The following is a 6117-nucleotide window of genomic DNA, read 5'->3' on the forward strand; positions in this document are numbered from 1 at the left end:
GTACACAAAGAATAAAATGTATTTATACTTAGGGCCCGTAAGGGTGCATTCACCTGTACAACATAATACACGTGTAAAATACACGGAGGTGAATAAAGGACCTTTACATCCCAACAACCTCCCACTTAAAGGTCCGGAGTGAACCTTTAACCAACTCCCACTAGTCGTATGCAATGCTCATGCTGAGCCTTGCCTAGACTTTTAGTGAGAACATCTGCAGGGTTGTCCTGTGTTTTGATCTTGGTCAATGTGATTAGACCATCCTCCAGAATCTGTCTGATAAAGTGATATCGCACATCAATATGCTTTGTACATGAATGATGCATGGCATTTTTAGCCAGATACACAGCACTCTGGCTATCACATCCCAACACTGGAGTACTCATAGACATGCCGAGATCCTCTGCGAGTCTGCTCAACCATATAGCTTCCTTAGAAGCTTCAGTAGCTGATATGTATTCAGCTTCAGTAGTACTCAGTGCTACGATGTTTTGCAACCTGGAGCACCAAGAGACGGCCCCTCCAGCAACTGTAAAGACATACCCGCTAGTGGACCTGCGAGTGTCTAAGTCACCTGCCATGTCTGCATCACAATAACCCTGCAGAATAAGTGCACCCTGCCCATAGCAAATACACTTCCTTTGTGTACCCTTCAGATATCTAAGAATACACTTGACAGCCTCCCAATGTGGTTTGCCAGGATTTGACATAAACCTGCTGACAACTCCCACTGCATGAGCAATGTCTGGACGAGTAGCCACCATAGCATACATAAGAGAGCCACAAGCTGATGCATAAGGGACTCCCTTCATAGCGTTGACTTCCATGTCATCTTTTGGGCTGTTGGCTTTACTAAGCTTAAGGTATGGAGGTAAGGGTACTTCGAGAGGCTTAGCTTCAGCCATGTTAAATCTGTCCAGTACCTTTTCAATGTACTTTTCTTGAGATAAGAACAACAATTTCTGCGTTATATTCCTACGAATCCTCATGCCCAATATATGCTCTGCATTCCCCAAATCTTTCATGGAAAAAGTTGATTTCAGCTGATCTTTGAGAGCATCCATGCTAGTCTTTTTCTTCCCAGCCAGCAACATATCATCCACATACAAAACAAGTATGATAGGGCTGCCATCTGTATCCTTTTTCATATACAAACAATGATCTGCATGGCTGCGCGTAAACCCATGAGAGAGCATAAAAGTGTCAAACTTTTTGTACCACTGCCGTGGTGCTTGTTTCAGCCCATATAAGCTGCATTTTAGTTTACACACCAACTGCTCTTTTCCAGGAACTACAAAACCCTCGGGCTGTTTCATGTAGATCTTCTCATCAATGTCACCATGCAGAAAAGCTGTTTTCACATCCATTTGGTACAGCTCTAAATCCAATACAGCAGTGAGAGCAAAAAGCACACGTAGTGTGGTCATCTTCACGACAGGTGAGAAGACCTCCTGGAAGTCAATCCCTTCCTTCTGTGCATACCCTTTGGCAACCAATCTTGCCTTGTACTTGGGTTTCCCATCAACTGTCTTTACTTTGTAAACCCATTTGTTTGGAAGAGGCTTTCTTCCTTTGGGCAACGACACAAGATCCCAAGTATCATTAGCATACAGAGATTTAATCTCTTCCTGCATAGCTAGCTCCCACTTATTGCTGAATTTGCATGACTTAGCCTCTTTATATATCAGAGGCTCACCCTCATCAGTAAGCATCACATAATGCAAAGAGGGGTCATACCTATGTGGCTGCCTTCTTAGGCGTGTAGACCTGCGTACCCAATGATCTACATTCTCAGGAATCGGATCTACATCTGGAGGCATGTTATTTTCAGCATTTATCGGCTGCTGTAAGCCATTTTCAGCATGCTGTTCATGCTGTACAGCACCTTCATTTTCATTTCCAGCACCTGCATTTTCATAATCAGCAAGTCTATCTTGCTGTCCATGACCTCCCTGTGCTTCTATTTGCTGTCCATCATCATCTGGCTCAAAGATAACCGGCTGATCATCAGTTTCAGCCTGTGGTACAGCACCATGAGGCTCATCATTTGAAGTAATAGGTGGCTGCGAATTCTGAAATTTGACCTTTTTCATGTCTTCATCAGAGGCTAAAGTACTTTTCAGCAACTTTGCCTCATTAAACACAACATTTCGGCTGCGAACAATTTTCTTGGACTGAGGTAGCTACACTCTATAGCCAAATTCACCCTCATCACCATAGCCCATGAAAATGCCTTTGGTGGATTTCGGGTCAAGTTTATTCCTCAGCTCATCTCTAACATGCACAAAAGCATCACAGCCAAATATTCGTAAATGGTCATATGAGGCCGGTTTGCCAGACCAAACCTCCTCAGGGATGCCATTATTTAAGGACTTTTTTGGAGAGCGGTTGCAAATGTGAACCGCGGTTTTAAGTGTCTCTCCCCAAAATTCATGAGGGAGATTAGCAGTGGACAGCATGCACCGCACTCTCTCACATAGAGTCCTATTGTATCTTTCAGCCACACCATTTGAAGAAGGGCTGTAAGGGGCTGTAAGCTCCCTCTTGATCCCATGCAAGTCACAAAAGGACTTAAATTCATTAGACGTGAACTCACCCCTATTATCAGTTCTCAAGCATTTCAACTTTCTACCTGTCTAAGTGGTCACGAATGCATGAAAAGTTTTAAAAACAGCAAACACTTCACTTTTCTTTTTCAACAAATAAACCCAAATCTTCCTGGAACAATCATCAATAAAAGAGGCAAAGTATGCAGCACCACCCAACGATTTCAAAGGCATGCTACATACATCAGAATGCACTAAGTCCAATACATTTGACTTACAGGAGACAGCAGAGTAAAAGGAAATTTTCATTTGCTTTCCAAACTGACAGTCATTACAAAAATCAAGTTTAGAGCCTTTTCCATCAACCCTCTTCAAAAAGGTAAGGACATCAAGACCTTTCTGGCTCATATGGCCTTATCTCTTATGCCATAACTCCAAATGACAGCCAATTTCAGCAACTGCAAGAAACTTGCCATTCAAAGCTTTACAGTGCAGACAATACAGAGTGCCCTTCTTGGTTCCTTTAGCAATCAGCATGGAACCCCTTTTTAATTTCCACAAACCACCACCAAACAGTGTGGTGTAACCATGCAAGTCAAGCTGTCCAACAGATAGTAAACTCTTCTTGATGCCAGGCACGTATCTGACATCTTTCAACACAAGTTCTTGCCCATTATCCAAAGACAAGTGTATGGTGCCAATCCCATCAATGCTGCAAGCATGATTATTTCCAAGGTAAACCTTGCCATAACAGCCTGCATCAAAAGTAGCAAAACACTCCAAGCATGGAGTCACATGGAAAGAGGCACCAGAGTCTACAATCCAAGTCTGAGTGACACCATCATCAACTGACAAAAGTGCATCAATCACATCACCCTTGGTGATCTGCATATCCTGCATGTGACATACAAGGGCATCATAATCCACTGCACATAATACATCAGCTTCTGCATCTGAGAGCTCCTCTATGACAACACTGGAGGCCACATTGGCCTTTTCCTTGCCTTTACCTGCCTCAGATGCATCTGTCTTTTCCTCTTTCTTCTTTTTGTCTCCTGCATTCTTCTTTCTCTCTCGTTCCATCTTGTAATACTTGCAATCAGGCTTTTTGTGGCCCTTCCGACCACACTGATAGCATGTAACATCACTCTTTTCTTTTCCTTTGCTCTTGCTCTTGCTTCTCTGTCCAGCATTTGCATTTTTCTTTTCAGCCCTGTCTCTAACATTATAAGCTGAGTTGCTACCTTCTCCACTAGACTTACGTCTAATTTCTTCATTCAAGATCGAACCCCTCACACCATCATATGTGAGATTGGGGTTATTACTGAGAGAAACAACCAAAGTCTCCCAAGAGTCAGGCAATGTCATGATAAAAAAGATCGCCCTCAACTTATCATCAAAATCCAAACTTGCATCCTTGAGCTGATTTAAAATGCCAGTAAAAGCACTCAAGTGCTCAGCTGCAGGCTTGGACTCATCCAGCCGCATATTCACCAACTTGCACATTAAATGCACCTGATTAACATGTGTGGTGATCTCATAGGTAGTTTTCAACTTTTCCCATATTGCATGACCAGTGTCTAAACCCTCAATGTCTGTCAAAATGTCATCAGTGACACCCATCTTTATATAAGCCACAACCCTTTTATTGACTTTGGCCCAATCCGCCTCAGACATTTGTGCGGGTTTATCCATTTGCAAAGCATCCTCACAATCCTTTAAGAACAGTATGCCCTGCATACGATCTTTCCAAAGATCAAAGCCCTGACCATCAAATCGCTTGATTTCCATCAAACTTTTAATGTTAGAACTGGAAGAAGTTGTAGCCATTTTATCACAAGTACAAGTGTAAAAGCACTGAACTGCAAGAGCACAAGCTAAATCAGCAAATATACTGCTGTTCTTGCATAACCAGCAATAATCCTCTGCTGTTTTGACATAAACCAGCCACTGCACAAGCAAATAATGCAGAAATTTATCAAATTCTGCACAAAATCCCAAATTTCCAGGTCCAAATGTGCGCAAATGTCAACCAAACTGACTCAGCTGAGCAAAATTACATCAATACATGAAAAGCCCCAATTTTTCTTGGTCCAATGCCAAGAAAATTTCAACAAATTTGGAAAAATCCCCAAATTAATTGAGGTCAATGCGCACAATGTCTGCAATTTCTGACACAGATGTCACTGTCAAGCATAAACAGCATCAAATCTGGGAAAAGCCCCAAATTTCCAGGTTCAAATTTGCCCAAATCTGAGAACTGTGCTTGCGCGTGCGAATTCCCGTCAGTGGCAAAGGGGCTGCTTGCAGTAAACCTTAGAAAAATTTTAAAAATTTTTGGAAGAATAATGTGGCGAATCTGCAGCCGTTGACCTTGCGCTTGCCCGTCAGTCCGTCGCCTGATGCCACGCAGCCTGTCGCTGTCGCCTGATGCCAGGCAGCCTATCGCTGGCTGTCGCCTGACGATTTTGATCTGCCGCCTGCATGAAAACTGTCGCCCCAGCTGTCGCTTCAGTTTCGTGACCTGCCGCCTGCAAGGAAATTGTCGCCTGCACTCCTGTGAGCTGTCGCCTGGTCAGGCACGACCTGTGTGAGCCTGCTGGTCAGAACATGACCACTCCTGTGAGCTGCCAGGTCAAAAACGACCTGTGTATTTCGCACGAGCGAACACTGGAGATGTCTCGCACGGACTACGAGGAGCGCGAGCACCTTAACCGCTGCTCTAATACCAGTTGTTGGAGCGCGCGGGTAGCGGAAGTGTGAAGATTTGCACCAGAGGAAGTGAGCAGGTGAGTGAGAGTGAGAGTAAGAGTGACGAACTGATTTTGGGTGTACCAACAATGTGTTGGTACACAAAGAATAAAATGTATTTATACTTGGGGCCTGTAAGGGTGCATTCACATGTACAACATAATACACGTGTAAAATACACGAAGGTGAATAAAGGACCTTTACATCCCAACACCTTGGCCGTTCCCGCCCGTTTCCTGGCCGTTCCTTGTTTGTAATGGCCGTTCCAGCCAAGGTAATTAAAAAAAAAAAAGTCGCCCGCAGCCCGCCTGTCGCCCGCTACTCTCCCGCCTGTCGCCCGTCCACCTCTTGCATCTTGCGCGTGTCGTTCGCTTGCATCTTGCGCGTCGCCCGCCTGCTTCTCCACACTCCCGTCTGTCGCCCGCCTTCTCCCGCCTGCTCCGCCTGCTCCCGCTCCCGCTCCTGCTCCGCCTGTTTCGCCTGCTTCTACTCCGCCTGTTCCGCCTGCTCCTGCTCCGCCTGCTCCTGCTCCGCTTGCTCCTGCTCCGCCTGCTCCCGCTTCACTCACCTGCTCCGCCTGCCACACCTACCTCGCCAAGGCTGTGCCTACTTCTGCCCACTTGACTCTCCCACCTGCCTCTCCCGCCTACATCGCGTGCGGCACACGGTACACCTCTATTGATTGCTTGGCCTGACTCCCGCCCGCGATTAGGTGAGGTCCGAGGAATCTAGATTCTCGATACACATGTTGAAATTTTGGCCGAAATTTCTGCAATTTCATTGGACTTTCAACTTTGGATGAAATTTTTGCAATTTCATT

At 45.1% G+C, this 6117-nt stretch overlaps 1 protein-coding gene across 4 annotated transcripts in view; it reads left to right on the forward strand.

Moving 5' to 3' along the window:
• Positions 1-6117, forward strand: part of ASG3 (SNF2 domain-containing protein / helicase domain-containing protein) — a 164752-nt gene that overhangs the window by 45129 nt on the left and 113506 nt on the right. The window lies entirely within an intron of this gene.

Source organism: Lygodium microphyllum, chromosome 13, assembly GCF_053477565.2.
Source record: "Lygodium microphyllum isolate KBCC chromosome 13, Lygodium_microphyllum_v1.1.10, whole genome shotgun sequence".
NCBI classification, from domain to species: Eukaryota; Viridiplantae; Streptophyta; class Polypodiopsida; order Schizaeales; family Lygodiaceae; genus Lygodium; species Lygodium microphyllum.